The sequence below is a fragment of the Bubalus kerabau genome, chromosome 15 (assembly GCF_029407905.1).
Source record: "Bubalus kerabau isolate K-KA32 ecotype Philippines breed swamp buffalo chromosome 15, PCC_UOA_SB_1v2, whole genome shotgun sequence".
Taxonomy (NCBI): Eukaryota; Metazoa; Chordata; class Mammalia; order Artiodactyla; family Bovidae; genus Bubalus; species Bubalus kerabau.
The window spans coordinates 31,598,094-31,618,145 of record NC_073638.1 but is presented as its reverse complement, the minus strand read 5'-3'; the positions used below and the strand labels follow the sequence as shown (position 1 = coordinate 31,618,145).

The following is a 20,052-nucleotide window of genomic DNA, read 5'->3' as shown; positions in this document are numbered from 1 at the left end:
GGGCTTGCATAACTCAATGAAGCTATGAGCCATGCCATGGAGGGCCACCAAAGATGGATGGGTCATGGTAAAGAGTTCTGACAAAACACGGTCCACTGGAGGACAGAATGGAAAACTGCTCCAGTATTCTTACTGTGAGAACCCCATGAACAGGCAAAAAGATATGACACCGGAAGATAAGCCCCCATCCCCCAGGTCAAAAGTGTCCAATATGCTACTGGGGAAGAGTGGAGGGCAATTACTAATAGCTCCATAACTTATACACAGAGTACATCACGCAAAATGCCAGGCTGGATGAAGCACAGGTTGGAATCAAGACTGCTTGGAGAAATATCATCAACCTCAGACAAGCAGATGATATCATTCTAGTGGCAAGAAAGTGAGGGTGAAAGAGGAGAGTGAAAAAGCTGGCTTAAAACTCAACATTCAACAAACGAAGATCACTGCAGCCGGTGCCATTACTTCATGGTAAATAGATGCAGAAAAAGTGGAAACAGTGACAGATTTTATTTTCCTGGGCTCCAAAATCACTGCAGATGGTGATGTAGCCACAAAATTAAAAGACACTTACTCCTTGGAAGAAAAGCTATGACAAACCTAGACAGCATATTAAAAAACAGAGACATCACTTTGCTGCCAAAGGTCTATATAATCAAAGGAATGGTTTTTTCCAGTAATCATGTACAGATGTGAGAGTTGGACCATAAAGAAGGCTGAATGCCAAAGAAATGATGCTTTTGAATTGTGGTGCTGAAAAAGACTCTTAAGAGTCCCTTGGACAGCAAGGAGATCAAACAAGTCAATCCTAAAGGAAAGCAAGCCTGAATAATCATTGGAAGGACTGATGCTAAAGCTGAAGCTCCAATACTTTGGCCACCTGATATGAAGAGCTGACTCATTGGAAAAGACCCTGATGCTGGGAAAGATTGAAGGCAAAAGGAGAAGAGGGCAGCAGAGATTGAGATGGTTGGATAACATCACCAACTCAATGGACATGAATCTGAGCAAACTCCAGGAGAAGGAGAAGGTCAGGGAAGCCTTACATGATACAGTCCACAGGGTTGCCAACTAGACAGCAACAACAAAAGTGAGTTTCTATTGCATAGTCAAAGCTTAAATGAAACTTTTTGACTTTTAAGTTTGAGCTCATGTGTCAATTTCTCTGTGAAGACATACCCACCTACTAAACAAAATCAAATTTCTCCTTCTGTTATGCTTCCAAGTATTAATACTTTTCACATTATTTTACTATAGCTCTTAACAAGCAACTTATGATATACGTGACCCTTCAGTTCAGTTCAGTCGCTCAGTCGTGTCCGACTCTTTGCGACCCCATGCATCGCAGCACGCCAGGCCTCCCTGTCCATCACCAACTCCCGGAGTTCACTCAAACTCACGTCCATCGAGTCAGTGATGCCATCCAGCCATCTCATCCTCTGTCATCCCCTTCTCCTCCTTCCCCCAATCCCTCCCAGCATCAGAGTCTTTTCCAATGAGTCAACTCTTCACATGAGGTGGCCAAAGTACTGGAGTTTCAGCTTTAGCATCATTCCTTCCAAAGAAATCCCAGGGCTGATCTCCTTCAGAATGGACCGGTTGGATCTCCTTGCAGTCCAAGGGATTTTCAAGAGTCTTCTCCAGCACCACAGTTCAAAAGCATCAATTCTTTGGCGCTCAGCCTTCTTCACAGTCCAACTCTCACATCCATACATGACCACTGGAAAAACCATAGCCTTGACTAGACGGACCTTTGTTGGCAAAGTAATGTCTCTGCTTTTGAATACGTTATCTAGGTTGGCCATAATTTTCCTTCCAAGGAGTAAGCGTCTTTTAATTTCATGGCTGCAATCACCATCTGTAGTGATCTTGGAGCCCCAAAAAATAAAGTCTGACACTGTTTCCACTGTTACCCCATCTATTTCCCATGAAGTGGTGGGACCGGATGCCATGATCTTCGTTTTCTGAATGTTGAGTTTTAAGCCAACTTTTTCACTTTCCTCTTTCACCTTCATCAAGAGGCTTTTTAGTTCCTCTTCACTTTCTGCCATAAGGGTAGTGTCATCTGCATATCTGAGGTTATTGATATTTCTCCCAGCAATCTTGATTCCAGCTTCTGCTTCTTCCAGTCCAGCATTTCTCATGATGTACTTGTATTAGACCTCAAATCCCTCCAGGAAACCATTTAAGCAAAGGCCTCACAGAAGTAAAAAATGTCCTTTATTTGTCTCTTGTGTGAGTGTATGTGTGTATATATATGTACATGTATGTATGCGTGTGTGTCTCCTACATATAAACCTTCAAGTTACAAACTTTTAAGCTTGTGAACATGCATTCTCATGTCCACTCACATAAGTAGGTTCATGTGTCTGGTGTACATTGTTAGGTACATGTCATCTACAGGTGGCTGTGCTTTTGTGTACTTTACTGTACAGAGGACAGTAGTTCAATATCTTTATTTCAAGGCCAGACTGTCCAGAAGCAATCAGTAAAAGTAGTGATGACGTGACTGGCGCTATTGTACTTTTCAAAGTGCCGTCCTGTAAGATTAAAAGTGTTTTCTTATGTGTTGTGTGAAAAGTATTATAAACCTATTATAGTAAAGTACTAGCCAATTGTGTTAGTTGGGTTCCTAGGCTTACTTTGTTGGACTCAACGAATGCATTCTTGGAGTGGAACTTATTTGTATGTAGGGGACTTGCTGTATATATATGTAAAAACATGTGTTTGTATATATATTTGGTATATAACTACATCAAATACCATAATGGGGAAAATAACGTGAGCAATTGATTAGATGGCTGTGAATGGATAAGACTCAAGAATTTACAGAACCTCAGTTTCTGTAGAGATAGTCTCTCCATTCACAAACTTACACTTTGTAACTTTGTTAAGGAAACATAAATGAATTGTGGAAGTCCTGTCAGGAGAGAAGTTTGCTTTCTATTTGTTCATTATTGTCCCTTGTGCCCCAGTCATTGTGGTGGGTGCTGTACAGTTTGGACTCCATGGTCCACCGTTACATTCACTCCCTTGCAAATATCCCTAACCTCAGTGCCTCTCTTTTCCCTCTGTCCTTCTTGTCTGGCAAACTCAAGGATGAACCTAACCGTGCCAGTTCTAGAGAAGGTGAGTACTGCTAGAGAAATTCACATACCTGACCTGACTTTACTTCTGACTTTTAACAGGCACTCAGTATTGCTCACTCATCTTGGTGAGTTTTTCTGATTTCCCACTCCTTAAGGTTCCTTTCTCTCTGTAAAATTCCCTTTACCCCTTTGTCTTCCCTCCTGCTGAGCAGATGACTTCACTTCAAACTTAATTAAGAAAAGTAAATACCATTGGTGTGAACTTACTTGTCTTCCTATACCTTCCCCTAAAAGTCAGCCCACACCTGTCCCCATTTCTTCTGCTAAAATGGAGACCCTGCCCCTCCGCCTACCAAAGGCTGATCCTCCCTTTGTGTTCTGGGTTTCTTCTGCCTTCATCCATTCAAGGTCTCCCACCCTTTGGCTTCCTCCATTTTTATATGCTTCACAAGTCGCTTGTCTACTGGGTCATCCCCATCACAACAGGAACATACTCTAGTATTTCCCATCTTCTTGACTTTACATTCTATGCCCCTCCTCCTACTGCTCTATTTCTCTGCCCCTGTCTCAGCAAAACATCTTTAAAATACCTGTTATACATGCTGTCTCTTGTCTCTCTCAATATTCACTCTTTGGTTTACTCCAATCTTGATTCTGTTTCCACCACTCTCCACTGAAACCATTCTTGTGAGGGTCACCAATGAGTACTTCTAGTACTTCTGTTTTCATTTTAAATTCATAGTAGCATTTGCTTCACTTAACCTCTCCCTCTTTTTTGGCCTCTGAGGCATCATTTAGTTTTCCTCTTTCACACCTACTGCTTCTTCTTCAGAGAAGGCAATGGCACCCCATTCCAGTACTCTTGCCTGGAAAATCCCATGGACAGAGGAACCTGGTGGGCTGCAGTCCATGGGGTTGCTAAGAGTCAGATACGATTGAGCGACTTCCCTTTCACTTTTCACTTTCATGCATTGGAGAAGGAAATGGCAACCCACTCCAGTGTTCTTGCCTGGAGAATCCCAGGGACCGGGGAGCCTGGTGGGCTGCCGTCTATGGGGTTGCACAGAGTTGGACACGACTGAAGTGACTTAGCAGCAGTAGCAGCTCCTTCTTAGTCTCCTTGACTAGTTTATCCTCCTCTACCTTACCTCCAAATGTTAGAACTTCTTAGGGTTTATCCAAGGCCTCTTCTTTTCTTTCTGTCTCTAGTCTTTCCCTATGTCGTGTCATCTATTGCACTTGTTTAAATAACATCTTCACACTGATGAATTCTTTATTTAAAAAAAATTTTTTGAAGGTTTTTTTAATGTCTTCATTTTTGAAGTCTTGAATTTGTTACAATATTGGTTCTGTTTTATGTTTTGGTTTTTTGGCCACGAGTCCTGTGGGATTTTAGCTCCCTGACCAGGGATCAAACCTGTACCCCCCACATTGGAAGGAGAAGTCCTAACCTCTGAACCACCAGGGAAGTCCCCAAGCTGATGAATTCTACATTACTAGCCCAGATTTCTCTGAGCCCCTAGGCTTACAAATTCAACTGCCTTTTTAATTGCCTGTTTAACAAACAATGAATAGAGAAAAGGTGTCTATTTGTCCAGTTAGGAAATTCTGGAACAGGTTGCTGGGAGTCTGAATGAGAAGTTGGTGTTCTTGTAGGGTAAGAAGACACTGGAATTATAGCAAGCTAGAAAGAAGTGGGGAAAAGATCTCCCCAGCTTCTGGCATAGGAAGGAAACTTGGCCGGGGGCGTAGATAAGAGTCAAGGTGCTGAGATCATTCTGAGTCGTGTATTGTGGTGTGGGGGAAGGATGCTTTCACAGGATAGGTATCAAATCCCTAGAGTTCACACCTTGGGAACTTCCCCCAACTTTTTTCATAGAAGGCTTTGTAAACTCAGAGAGCTAGGCAATCAATGCCTTGGGAAGACTATTTAAAGGACTGAAGCATCTTAAGAAGAAAAGCAGCACTGAGGTATGTAGCATGGAGGTTAGGGGTAATACTGAAGCAGCAGAGAAATTCTATAAGCCAGTGAGCACTTATGAGATGGGGACCCTACCAGTGAAAGACAGTCTTAGAAAGGTGAGTTTGCAAGCCCTCATGTGCCTAAGTTGCTGCAGGTGCTTTCACACACACACACGCACACACACACACACACACACACAGCTTTTTGTTAAAAAAAAAATCTGGGAAAAACAGCATCTTCTATTACCCTCTTGGAGAACCGCCATACCTATTCACATTATAAATGGTCCAAAAAATTCTGCAGTACATAAAAGAGTTTAGCTATTTCATGAACCATGCTCCAAACATATTTAGCCTCAGAGCCCTTTGTCATGAAATACCTTATAATGTGTCACTGAACCCAATTGTTCCCAGAAACAGAGGACCACAGGGAGACAATGTTTCCTTGGGCACAGATTCAGACTCCATGGGTCCCAAGGAGTTATTTAAGAGGGGTCTGCAAATCCCTGTGTACCCCAAACCCTCACTGAATAAACAACAGTTCTCAAATATACACATACTACTTTTTAAAAATGTGTAAATACGTGAAATTTTAAGAATACTAATTCTGTATAAAATATATAGCTAGCGGGAAGTTGCTGTATAGCACAGGGAGCTCAGCTCGGTGCTCTGTGACGACCTCGAGAGGTGGGATGGATGGGGGCCAGGGAGATTCAAGAGGGAGGGGACAGATATATACTTACAGTTGATTCATGTTGTGTGGCAGAAACTAACACAACATTGTAAAGCAATTATCTTCCAATTAAAAAAATTAAAAATAATTAAAAAATAAAAATACTAATTCTTAATTATCCCATGATCTTATTATGTGGGAGCATGAAGAATATCTTCTTTTTTTAAAAAAAAAAAAAGTTCCAAAAAGCAAAACTAATTTGTTGGGTACTGGCAACTATTTACATACCCTAAAGTAACATAAGGGATCTAAAAGTGATTTAAAGTATATGGGAGAATATGCACAGATTATATGCAAATATGGCCATTTTGGGGAGGGATTAGGGGCAGGAGGAGAAGGGGACAACAGAGGATGAGATAGCTGCATGGCATCACTGACTCAATGGACGTGAGTCTGAGTGAACTCCGGGAGTTGGTGATGGACAGGGAGGCCCGGCATGCTGTGATTCATGGGGTCGCAGGGAGTCGGACATGACTGAGCGACTGATCTGATCTGATCTGATGTAAGGAACCTGAGCATCTACAGAAGATGGTCTTGGAATCAATCCCTTCCCCCACCTTGGCTACCGAGAGACAAATGCTCTGTGAATTTCTGTAGGGAAACGACACCATTGGTTTCATACCAACTGTTCTGAAGTCACAAGTTTCAGAAACTTTTTGATGAAGTCAATGAGTCCTTGGATGGTTCGGGTTCGCTCTACAGCCCACTTCTTTGTTTTCATTATAGGAGTGTCTCCCACAGCCTTTAGCAGGGTGTTGCTTTTTTTCTTGGTGTCACTGACAGGTTCCTCTGTTCCCAGAGAGACTGAAGAAGTGGGCTCTGGGGTGGCTGTTTCTGGGGAGACCTCCTTAGGGCCTCCAGCTTCAGGAGCAGTCGAGGGAGGGAGCTGTAGTGCAGACTCCTCAGCCATCTTTCTTGGAGGGCAAAGAGTATTTTCTTATTAAAAAAAAAAAAGGAATTTCATAAGTAAAAGTTTGTGAATCAACCAACCTTAAAATGATTTTGATCGTTTACATAATAACGGCTGATATCTTTTGGTGCTTAATATTCAGGTTCTGTGCTCAATGCTTCATAAAGATTGTCTCACTTAATCCTACAGCAATTCTACGAGGTAGGCACTCATTATTATTCTCATCGTATAGTTGAGAAAAACGAGGCTTAGTGAAATTAAGTGGAGGCATTTGTTGAGCATCACACAATAAAAGTGGTCAAGTTGGGACTTCAATCCAGAGTCTGACTCCAAAGCCCACATCTTAACCATGGGGCTGTCACCCCTTATCAGAACACTGCGTCCTGGGGGAGACAAGGCACACGCCGTAAGTTTCAGCTTTGTCAGGGAAGAACGGAGATTTCTGTGTTTTACGGCAGCTGATGCTGTTCCTGAGAAACTTGTCCATGGACCTCTCCTTCACCAGACCACACTCTGTCCTTCTCGTCATTAATTCTTCAATTTAAAAAGGAAAAAAAAAAATGCAATTCAACATTTTGAGGAAAATGAAGGCATGAGAGAAGAGACCTTTTCTCAACTTTTTTTCTCTTTTTAAAAAACCATGTATTTTTACGTGTTGTTTGGCTCCGCTGGGTCTTAGTCGCTGTGTGCAGGATGGCTGTGTTGCAGCATGTAGGATCTAGACCCCTGACCAGGAATTGAATCCAGGACCCCTGCATTGGGAGCACCAAGTCTTAGCCACTGGACCACCAGGGAAGTCCCTCCTCAGCTTTCTCTCAGGTAAAAAATTAATACTTTTCCCTCATGAAATTACACCCATCTCCACAGCACCTCACTGGGATTTGACCCAGAAAAAAATGGGGAAAAATCACATTTTGACAGAATTACCAAGAAGCAAAACAGTCCTGGGGGAGGGAAGCCTCAGTGTGCTTTTCCTAAAAGAGGGGCCTCAGCATGGTTCATTTGAGTTCCATCCCCTCACTTGTGGTAATAATGCTGAATTATCAGCACTCTTCTCAGTCAGAGACAAGACTTGTGATTTGAGTGAGTTAAGGTGTACCTTTGAACTATGGCAAGTCTTAATATATATAATTTTTTAAAAGACCGACATACCAGAAAGCGAAAGGCAGGTGGAAAATGTGATGGTGGTCCTTCATGCATAAAGATGATGGTGATTGCCAAGTGCGGGTCCTTGACTCTCTGCCTCATAAATTGTCTGCTGAGTGCCACTGCCCAGCGTCGCAGATTGGCACTGCTTTTGTCTTCCTCTCAACATATGGAACAGATTTTTGCTTACATACAAACACTACCATCCCATCCCAGATAGTATCCCAGCAGGAAAATAGAACATCAAATTGCTTTCCTGAACTCGTTTTCTTTTAGCAAGTTATTTTTCAGAGTTTTCCCAGCATGTCTCAAAAAGCACTTTAATACCTCAACTCCTGAGGGGCAACAATATATTATAAATGATGTATTGGGAAAAACACTCATTTAGGATCTAGATGGGAGTTAATAATTTAACTGCCTTTTAGAGAGCTGCATTTCAAACAGTGTAGATGATGCTTCTGTGGGAAAAACAAAACGTTAGAATAGTCTTAATATAATCAACTTAATATATAACTTAATATAATCAACCCTTGGACCACCCAGAGTAACGACATTTGGCATAATTTCCTTTATAGATTAGTATGGAGCACTGTATTGCATAGATGTAAGTATTTATATATATATATATGTATATGTAAGTATTTGAATATGCATATATAAATAGATAGATGTATCTATGTATGAGGGCTTCCCTGGTAGCTCAGCTGGTAAAGAATCTGCCTGCAATGCAGGAGACCCGGGTTTGATCCTTGGATTGGGAAGATCCCCTGGAGGAGGACATAGCAACCCACTCCTGTATTCTTGCCTGGAGAGTCCCATGAACAGAGGAGCCTGGTGGGCTACAGTCCGTGGGATCACTATGAGTCAGACGTGACTGAGCAACTAAGCACAGCACAGGACATCTATGTATGAGTGTTCTTCCAGGTAAAACCAAGGCGAAGGGCTTCCCTGGCAGTTCAGTGGCTAAGACTCTGTGTTCCCAATGCAAGGGACCCGGGTTTGATCCCTGGTCAGGGAACTAGATCCTACTAAGAGTTTGCATGCTGCAACCAAAAAAATAAAAGCAGGGTGAAAAGAGAAGAAAAAAACAAGGGCAAGAACAAAGATGACTCCAAGGTGAGGCTTAAATAATGTACACAGTGATGATGTACAGTTACTGTTGGGTCTCAAACTGAGCCTTCCAGATATTCACTCAAAAAAGGAAATGAACTTTGTCTGTTCACAGCATCAAAAGGATAAAATCAAGTACCCAAGGGATTTTTTAAGCTGTTTTTGGCACCAAGACCAGACAGGGCTCTTTCCCTAGAGGTCTGGTAAAATGGACACTATGTGATACAGTGAACATCAGACTCACAAACATTCTTTACAATAGATTTAGTGACATTCGCTGAGCTGTTTCTCGTGAAGACCCTCCATCACAGCTAATAGCATCTCGCTAAAGGGTAATTCTTTAAGAATTATTCTTTATGGGCCCAGTATAGACTGTATAATCAGTTCTCTACTGATCAACAAAGGGCAACCAGAAATTGAAACCAAAAAAACCTTTTATTATTAAAATAGACTGGCTAGTTATCGCCTATGTGCAAGCAGTCAGATTTTGCCAGTAAATGCTTTAGAGAGTTAAGTTTTATTCAGCTTGAAGTCTCCTATGCCTTTCCCACCAGCATATAGATACTGGAAGGAGGCTGTGCACAGTAGCAGTTTGGGAAAGTGTCCTTGTCCTCATCAACATCGTCACCATCAGCATCACAAGCTCTTCCATTTCTTGGGCCTTTATCACTTTCTAAGTTCTGTATATATATGGGCTTCCCTTGTGGCTCAGTTGGTGAAGAATCTGCCTGCAGTGTGGTAGACCTGGGTTGGGAAGATCTCCTGGAGGAGGGCATGGCACCCCACTCCCATATTCTTGCCTGGAGAACCCACATGGACAGAGGACCCTGGTGGGCTATAGTCTATGGTGTTACAAAGAGTCGGACACGACTAAGCAACTAAGCACAACACACACATACACACTCACACATATATATACATATATTTATATATACACTCTGGGGTTTCCCAGGTTGGCACAGTGGGAAAGAATCCACCTGCCAATGTAGGAGATGCAGGAGACATTTGATCTCCAGGTCGGGAAGATCCTCTGGAGTAGGAAATAGCAACCCACTCCAGTAGGAAATGGCAACCCACTGTCCTGGGAAATCCCATGGACAGAGGAGTCTGGCAGGCTACAGTCCAGAGGATCTCAAAGAGTCAGACACAACTGAGCGACTTAGCAACTGTGCACACACACATATACACGTACTTCACTTGTATTATCTCTGTAATCCTCCCAGCAATATCGCAAGACATTTTATTTTACCAAAAAGACATTGAAGTTAGGGAGTTTGGGATGGACAGGAACACGCTGCTATATCTAAAATGGATAACCAACACAGATCTACTGTATAGCACATGGAACTCTGCTCAAAGTTATGTGGCAGCCTGGGTGGGAGGGGGTTTTAGGAAAGAATGGATATGTATATATATATGGCTGAGTCTCTTCACTGTTCACCTGAAATTATCACAACATAGTTAGTTGGCTATACCCCAACACAAAAGTTTTTAAAAAAGAGACTTTGGAGATTATAACCATTAAATGAATTGCCTAAAGCACCAGCAGCTCATAAGTGGTACAGCCAGAATCGGACTCCAGTCCTGACTTTCCATCTCCCCATACAACCTCTATATTTCTATGATTAATTAGGTCCCCACCGTCCCCACAACCAACACCACCGATTTCTTGTAAACCCTTTCGATGTTGTGTGCCTTCTTTCCAATGGCACATAGGACTAAAAATTATTTGAAGACAGAAATCACTCTGTTGATCTTTTGAGTAGGTTTAGTACTCCAGAAGAGAGAGAAAGAAAGAGAAGCACTTCCGAATCCTTTTACTTTCTCAGTAGCAATAATGCAACCTGTGTTGTTCTTGGGCAGTCTTGATTTCTACTAACACATTCTCATTAAAAACCACTTATCTGCGTTTCATTAACAAAGTAACCCTTCCTTTCATGCATCTGTAGTAGGGAGTTGTTTTCTGGTTTTGCTTTCCTGCTTGCATCTGTTTTGTTTCATCAGTACACGCCAAGACTATCCAGCACCGCTATAAGAAGCCCTCCACTTATGTTACAGATGCACTCAAACCGTGAGATCTTAAGAAGTATCCCTGTTGGCCTTAGATCAATAGTTCAATCTCCCAGAATATCTAACAGAGGCTGCGTCTGTAAAATTAAGAATACTACTTTAAAGAATGAATGAGTGGTTTTTGTGGTCAATGGTTAAACTTGAGAGATGGCATATGAGGGAAAACCCCCTGAGATATGGGGGTTTTCACTCAATATTATACGGTAAAGACTTATTCATAGGTAGAGGCACCTTATTCACTTTTACAACTGTAAACTGTTCCATTGTACCAATTAAATCATAACTTTAAAAGTCCTTCCGTTTATTGGTGGACATTTAAATTTTGTCCAGATTTTTTTTAAGCAATCTGTGTGTTTGGCTGTTATAAACTGCTGCAGTGAATATTCTTGTTCATGTATGCTTGTGAACAGTTGCAAGAATTTTTCTAGAGTATATACCAAGATCTGCAATTGATTCATAGAATATTCCTCATCTTTACCTTCATTGGATGTTGCCAATTTTTCTTTCCAGTTTACACTCCAACCAGCAGCTGAGATTTCTCTTGAGCAAACATCCTCACCAGCTCCTAACGTTATCAAATTTTTATTTGTTTATTTAGCCTCCTTGGTAGGTGTGAAATATTATTTTAGTGTTGTTTTGAAGATCTTCTGGTGTTTGAAAAGTAGCTGATTAAGTAGCTCTGTGAAAACATAGCCTTGTCCTAGATGTAGTGAATGATGTGTGAGAAGAATTCATTCATTGTATTCGATAACTGTGGTTAAGGAGAGTGCTGCCAATGCTTTGAGCAGTTGTATTTAAAATAAAAATGTCACTGGTGTTCATATTTTGACAAATTGTTAAAAGTTCTTCTCCGTTTCCTATAATACTTGCCTTTTTACCTTTTTCTGTTCAGATTGGGTTAAGAATTTGCAGCTACCAATAAATAAGTCAAGGCGGGTGCTCATCTACATAGGGCAAGTCGTTTCTTTGAAATTTGAAGCTTAACTTTAGACTGTGGCCTAAACTTCCTTCAACGTGCTTTAAGATATTCCAGGGACTTCCCTGCTGGTTCAGTGGCTGAGACTCGGCACTCCCAGTGCAGAGGGCCTGGGTTCAGTCCCTGGTCTGGGAACTAGATCCCCCATGCCGCAACAAAGACCAAATATCCTTCTTGTTGCAACAAGACCTGGTGCAGCCAAATAAATAAAATAAATATTAAAAAATAAGGTTTTTTAAGAAAGACATTCCAGATGCTTGGGGTGGAGGAGTTGGCCTCTGGAAGCTGAGTAGGCTGGTGACTGCAAAGTCGCCTGCGAGGATGGACCATGCTCTGGAAAGCAGCCACAGCTCCTAAGTCTGATTAATTGCTGCCTCTAATCCATGTTTATTTTCCTTTACTTATCTCTGAGCCTTTGGTTGTCCTATGTCATCATTTTAGCCTTGCTGCAGTGCTGCCACAGCAAATTAAGTGTCCTAAGTCCACTTGAGTCCTTTTGTGAAAGATCAGATTGGCCCCAGAGGCAAAGGTGGCAGCAAGAATGATTAGTGATAGAACTCCAAGCTGAATGTGAATCTTGAGAGGGCAGAGATCAGACCAGTCAGGTCTAGTCTCCCATTCTCAAGTAGAGATTTTCCCTCCATTTCAAGTTAAAAGACGCTTGCTGCTTGAAAGGAAAGCTATGGGAAGCCTAGACAGTGTCTTTGGAGAAGGGCATGGCAACCCTCTCCAGTAGCCTTGCCTGGAGAATCCCATGGACAAGAGGAGCCTGGAGGGCTACAGCCCATAGGGTCACACAGAGTCGGACATGATTGAAGCAACTTAGCATGCACACATGCAGACAGTGTGTTAAATATTAAAAAGCAGAGTTATCACTTTGACAACAAAAGTCAGTATAGTCAAAGCTATGGTTTTTCCAGTAGTCATGTACACATGAGAGTTGGACTGTAAAGAAGGGTGATCACTGAAGAATTGAAGATTTCAAACTGTGGTGCTGGAGAAGACTCTTGAGAGTCCCTTGGACTTCAAAGAGATCAAACTAGTCAGTCCTAAAAGGAAATCAACACTGAATATTCATCGGAAGGACTGATGCTAAAGCTCCAATACTTTTGCCACTTGATGCAAAGAGCTGACTCATTAGAAAAGACCCTGATGCTGGGAAAGATTGAAGGCAAAAGGAGAAGGGGTTGACAGAGGATGAGATGGTTAGATAGCATCACCAACTCAACGGACATGAATTTGAGCAAACTCTGGGAGATAGTGGAGGACAGAGGGGCCTGGCATGCTGCAGCCCATGGGTTTGCAAAGAGTCGGACACAACTTAACGACTGAACAACAACACATTTTTATTAAAGGAGACTGGGTGTTTTTCCCACTTAGAATTTCCCACATAGGCTTCTGGGACAGGTGACGCCTGGCTGACCCAGTTGTGCAATAAGGCTCCTAGTGCTTAACTTCCAGGGACTTGGCATGATGTCACAGAGAAAGCACAATCTTTGAGGCTGGCCAGCTCTTTTTTTTCACATCCGTACTGGGAGAGGTTGGTGAACTTGTGCAAATTACTTCAATTCCCTGAGCCTCCAACTCTTTAGCTCTAAAATAAGGGTGAAAAAGATTACCTGAGAGGGTTGCTGCGAAAATTAAATATAATTTATGTGAAAGCACCTAGTGTCATACCTGGGACACAATTAAAACGAAAGAAACATTAGTTTCCTTGCTCCCCTGCCCCACCCTACCCCCACCCCTCCATCTCTGGGACCAGCTTTCCCATAGACCCAGCACCCTCAGAAACCCCAGAATCCTTGGAGGCAGGAACCTGTATAACCTTCGTAAAAGTTGACCTCTCCCGGACCTTGCTTCTGCTATGGTGTCTTTGACTTATAATGATTAACTCAATGTCATACCTGCTGAACCCAAAGAAGCCACTCTATTGACTATGTCAGGTATCAGAACAGGTTTATGGGGGACATGCAGTCTGAGGGGACAGTTGGAATCAACACTAACGTCCAGGTCATACCACTTACCTTCCAGAAAAGCCTTGGTGTTCAGTTTTGAAGTGAATGGATTTTTCTGTCAAAGTCCCTGGGGAACAGTCATTGCCCTTACTGCCCTTACAGTAACTGCATCTCCTCACTGCTGAAAGAGGTTTAGGATCAATAGATGGGATTATGATTATCCGTGACGCTCTTTGGTATTAAATTAAAATGCTTTCAGTAGTTGGTGGCCTGCTTAGGTGGCCGCCTATGGAACCTTTCCTGTCTGTCATCACCTTTCAAGGTTGCCCCTGCTATGGCATTCTCAAGGAAGAAGGCAGCCTCCGATAAGGAATTCGGGTGGGGTCTCAGCCCTGTGCTTACCCATGGGACACTCAGCTGGCTGGAAACATCCTTCCCTCTGGCACACCAGCTCCTTACTGACAGTCTCAGTGGAGAAACTGAAGATCAAACAAGTTTAATCTCTGACCCTCATGCCGGCCACCGAGCAGGGTTCTGTCTTCAGGGCAAGGGGGATCTGAAATAATTCATGTTGCTCTCATCACAGCACTCTGCCTCCGCAGGAGACTGTCAGCTGCTTGGGGCCATCAATGTGACATATCTTTCTAGTTTTACACGGAGACTAAAATACCATTTAAATCTTATTCCAACATTTCTCAAATCAGGTGGGTATTACCAAGCATGAAGTCATCATCTAAAAAACTCAATTTTAAAGGGTTAGTTCTTTGGGAAAAAATAAGAAAGAACATTTCCTCCTGTTTACTCTGAGATATGCTTTTTTTTTTTTTTTTTCCCAATAGGCTGGTTATTGTGCCTGTCTTAATCTTTTGAGATTAAGCTTCAATGTTTCACCTTGACTCCAATTTGCTCATAAATCTCTTCATTTTCTTAATTTAAATGTTTTTGCCAACTTCATGGTTTAATAATGAGAAATAAAATTGGAACTTAATGACTACTAAGGAGGGTATTTTCATTTCATCTGGAATTAACAGAACTGTGGAAGGGGCAGGCAGCCTGTCAGACCAGCTGCCACAACCTGAGCTGAAATATGCCAAATGCGGCTTGATGTTACACATCTCTTTATACCCAGGGTAATTCTCTGAACCGATTACGTGAAAATCCTTCAAATCCAGCTCTACTTACATCCACCTGATTGCTATGTCCCTATTGATTAGCTGCAAACTGTTCATTGAATTCAGGCCATCTGAGAAGCCCCCACGTCCCCAAAGTGTCCCTCTCACATGCTGCCCATTGTAGCCAAGGCACTCAGCTCCAGTACACTTCAGCACAAGTTGTATAATGGGAGCTCCGGGACCACAATCATCAGATAACTAGGCAGGACAGAGTACGGTTTCAGCACTTCCCCCTGAGCAGTCTTTCACTTAAAGGAGAGAAAGAACTCTAAAAAAGAGTTTTAAAACCCCTTCCTCATAAGTTTACCACTGGAGAAAGCTATCCATCACGAGGCTGTGTAGCCTAGAATTCTCTCCTTATCCCAGAGCTGAGAGGAAACACTAGCTAGGTACTTTCCCTTGTGTAGGGAGAGGGGCTCTGGTTTCTTTTGCTTGTGTAGAATATAGCAGGTCCTCTGAGACTGTCAGTGGAGAGGCCACTTGGCACTGAGCAGAATAATGGGAACTGGCTAGAGACAGAACAACCCATGTCTATAGGGAGCTTATTGGATGGTCCAAAAAATTAAGCTCAGCTTCTTCCACCATAGTTATAACCCCACAGGTATGTCTCAGGCCATCTTTCCTCACCTCGTATCACTTCTTTCTAAAGAGTATCCTGCAATGACTCATTTAGTATTTAGCCATATGTTGGCTTCGCAGGGGGTGCTAGTGGTAAAGAACCTGCCTGCAATGCAGGAGACATAAGAGATGCAGGTTCAATCCCTGGTTCAGGAAGATCCCCTGCAGGAGGGTGCAGCAACCCACTCTGTATTCAAGTATTCTTGCCTGGATAATCTCATGGACAGAGGATCCTGGAGAGATAAGGCCCATAGGGTCCCTAAGAGTTGGACACAACTGACGTAACTTAGCAGGCATGCATGCAAGTCTTAGGGTAAAATACTTTGTGCAATTAGAACTTTAATATGGACTCTCAATTCCTCAAAGGTGGAGAACTTTGTTTTATATTTTGTGTTCATTCATTGATTGATTGATAATCAACCCATTCATGATTCTTGCATTTACTATGCTGACAGAACAGTGCAAACTTACTTGTATGTAGTCCAAGGACTCCAGTAAAGTGTGGTACCTAATTCCTGCCTTCTACTAGTTCAGAATCTTGTTGGATAAGCCCAGTGTATATGGAGAGAACGTTAGGTAATAATGTAATTGCATACATTAAAATCATAATGACTCAAAGACACATGAAAATGACTAGAAGACAAAATTTTAAAAATGAAGACCTTTAGTTATTGACATTTGGGGTAGTTTTTTCTTATACTTTTTGGATTTTCCAAATTTTCTGTAGTGCATGTGTACTACTTTATTAATCATAAAACACTAAACCTTAAAAGTATAAATTCGGTTGAAAAACAGTTACAGAAATGTCACAAAATCAAATTAAGATTCAGGGTCAAATGAGCAGCCCAGAAAATGAGTTCCTTCAGTTTTAAATGCCTTGTTCTTGTATCCTTCAGTATCTAGACAGAAATGTGCACACAAGAGATGTCAAAAGAACTTTTTGGACTATATAATAATAACTTCTTGCTAAATATAAGGCTTGTTGATGAAATAATTCCTTATTATGTCTTTTGTAATCACATTTTTCATCCTTAAATAAATCTCTCTTATTAGTTTGTAACTGTTTCCTATTTCTTCAACAAGATCATATTTTGTGTTCTATATTATTCCCCCTTGCATTATAGCTGTGTACATTTGTCTCCTCTTTTAAATGATACTTTGAAGGCAGACCCCATGCCTGACAATCATAGGATCTCAAGGTTGAAATGAAAAAGACTGCTAAAAATAGTAAGATTCTAGAGCAGGGTAGCTGTGTTCAAATCCTAGATCCACAATTGACTTCTAAATTGCTGCTGGCCAAGTAAAATAGTTTCCTTTTCTGTAGCAGGAGGAAAATAATAACTCCCAGTCATGAATATAAAAATAGCATCTACAAAACACAGAGCATAGTATCTGGCGATTATTAAGTACTCAATGAAAGATAGAATATTACTATTATGATCATCTCCCTCTCCTATAAGGGATCATTATAGCACATCATCTAGTCTGACATCATAAAATATAACCATATTGTTAATCCATGAAGATATTTCTGATACCATCAACTTTGCATACTCACGATGACAGGGAACTCAGCATTTGTTTACAAGTTCTTTAATCGATCCGTATCCTGTATCTCAGCAACATATGCAATTAGTTCTAGGGGTTACAAAGGATAAAAAGTCCACACGACCTCATCCATCTTCACATCCCTCAACAGCACCCACAAACCTCGCTCCCTTCCCATCAGGGCAAACATAACACTTAATAAAGTTTTATTGGTTTGAATGGTCAGTTACTTCTTTGGTCACAGAGGCTTGGGTATCATTTTAATTGTAGGGTATGAACTAAAATGAAGTACCTGACTACTGAATGAGAGTCCTTCCAGATTTACAAGTCTAGGGGGCAAACTTCTAGATCCTCAGGGCTTTATGCATAATTTTCCTCATTTACATTGTTATCTCTGATCACTGAACAGGACTCTCTCTGTAAGCAAAAACAGAGCAGCTGGATGTTTGCATCAACTAAATGACCATTCTGGTTCATTGATGCATGCCCTATTAAAGCCATCAAACTTCATTGTCGTTAATAATAAGAAATATCACCAGACAACCTAATAAAAACTCTCCTTCTACTGAAATTCCATCTCTAAAGTAATATATTGAGCATCTCTGATGATTTCTCAGTATTGAAGCGGGTTGTTTCAAAAACGAACGCAAAATATTAGTGGTGAACAAAGTTGTAGATTTAGAGTGAATTGTCTGCTTCGACAACAAAAAAGCAAGAATCCTAGCTAATAAAAAGCAAGCATATGCAGAACCCTGTCTGTGAGTTCTATTCTTCCTGGAGGAAAATCCCCCAGATGGGATCAAATGATAGGGTGTAATGGGAGATACACGGGTAAAGCACACAGCCAGAACTGGATTTGAATATCTGCCTTTCACTAAGAGCTTTGTCTTTTACCAGCTGTGGAATTTTGGGTATGTTATTTAATTTCCAAAGCCCTACATTTTTCTGACCTGAAAATAGTAATATTTAATTCAGAAGGGCTGTCACGAGGATTAAATAAACAAATGTTTGTAGTGTATTTGGTATGTAGCAGATACTGGAGAAAAGCTGGTTCTTTCTCTCTGCTTCCTTTCTACTTCTTTGATCTAAACACTAACTTCTTTGATCTAGAACTATTTTAGGGAAATAATAGCATTTTTCCCAGCTCATCAAAACTGGCCAGACTTCCCAGAATGGTAATCAGTCTACATACTAAAGCTCTACTTTGTTAACTTTTAAGCAATTATGATGTTTTCACATGTAAAAACCAAATCACCAAGAGGAATTTCTTTCAGCTTTCCTGGTGAGTAAGGAGGAAACTGAATTTGCTTTTGATTATTTTGATAAAGATGATCGCATTTCTCCTGAGCAAGTACTACCTTGATGGGCTTATATTGAAACGGAGAGCCCATGAGCCGTGTTTTGATAATTTTATTTTGGAGCAGAAATCACTTTTTGAAAATAATGAGGAGAGAAGGGAGAAGGATGATTGATTTTTTTCCAAAGCTGGTGTGGGAGTCAAGAGGCTGAATTCTGACCACCTGTTTAGAAGGCATGTAAACAACTGGAAGAAAACATCCCCTTGAACCTCCCAATTGGAACCAACTCTCCACCAGCTAACGAACGTTATCAACCTGCTGTCCCCATCAGGTTCACATCCAGTTAAATAAACGAAGTAATATTTTTTGCCTGGTGTAAAGTTTTAAGTCGTTCTGTGCACAGTAGCTTTAAATCAGGAATGTATTCGTATATTTCTGCTACTTGGTTTCAAACCTGCAGCATTTTTATGTACATTTGCTCTCAGCTGAATTTGCCTCATTCATTCATGCATTCATTCATGGGAACCAAATATGTGCAAAGAATCCTATGCACTGTGAATGAATTAAAGATGGAAAAGGCATTTTCTCTGTACATTAAGGGCCTTACTTACTCTGGTAGGTGGGAGTAAGCATATATGATTCAATGTAGGAAATGATCAAGCTTCCCTGGTGGCTCAGACAATAAAGAATATGCCTGCAATGCAGGAGACCTGAGTTTGATCCCTGGATTGGGAAGAACCCCTGGAGGAGGGTATGGCAACCCAATCTAGTAGAGAATCCCCATGGACAGATGAGCCTGGCGGGCTGCAGTCCATGGGGTCACAAAGAGTCAGACATGACTGAGCAACTAAGCACAGCACAGCTCAGGAAGTGATCAGGGAAAGAAAGATTGGGGATGTTCAGGAGAAGGAGAGATTATTACCGCCTTGGGGATGGGGATCATTGAAGATGTCACAGGGAAATGATATTTGAGCTGGATCTTAAATATAGGCAGGTTTCCATTTACAGCAACTTGGATGGATCTAGAGATTATCCTACTAAGCAAAACAAGTCAGAAAGACAAAGACACATACAAAAAGAAGTGATTTCTGCTCCAAAATAAAATGATTAAAATTTGGCTCATGGGCTCTCCATTTCAATATAAATCCATCAAGGCAGTACTTGCTCAGGAGAAATGCAAGGGGCTTCCCTGATAGCTCAGTTGGTAAAGAATCTGCCTGCAATGCAGGAGATCCTAGGTTGGGAAGATCTGCTGGAGAAGGGATAAGCTACCCATTCCAGTATTCTTGGGCTTCCCCTGTGACTCAGCTAGTAAAGAATCCGCCTGCAATGTGGGAGACCTGGGTTTGATCCCTGGGTTGGGAAGATCCCCTGGAGAAGGGAAAGGCTACCGGCTCCAGTATTCCGGCCTAGAGAAGTCCATGGGGTCACAAAGAGTCAGACACAACTGAGCGACTTTCACTTTCAC

The 20,052-nt window shown here is 41.6% G+C and overlaps 1 long non-coding RNA gene across 1 annotated transcript; it reads right to left on the bottom strand.

Moving 5' to 3' along the window:
• Window positions 1-13,320: 13,320 nt before the first annotated feature.
• LOC129627977 (uncharacterized) lies at window positions 13,321-14,475 on the bottom strand. The gene is made up of 3 exons (XR_008702678.1): window positions 14,351-14,475; window positions 14,018-14,126; window positions 13,321-13,587 (listed from the first exon to the last, which is right to left on the bottom strand). It is a non-coding gene; the product is annotated as an uncharacterized LOC129627977 (long non-coding RNA).
• Between the last annotated feature and the right edge of the window lie 5,577 nt (window positions 14,476-20,052).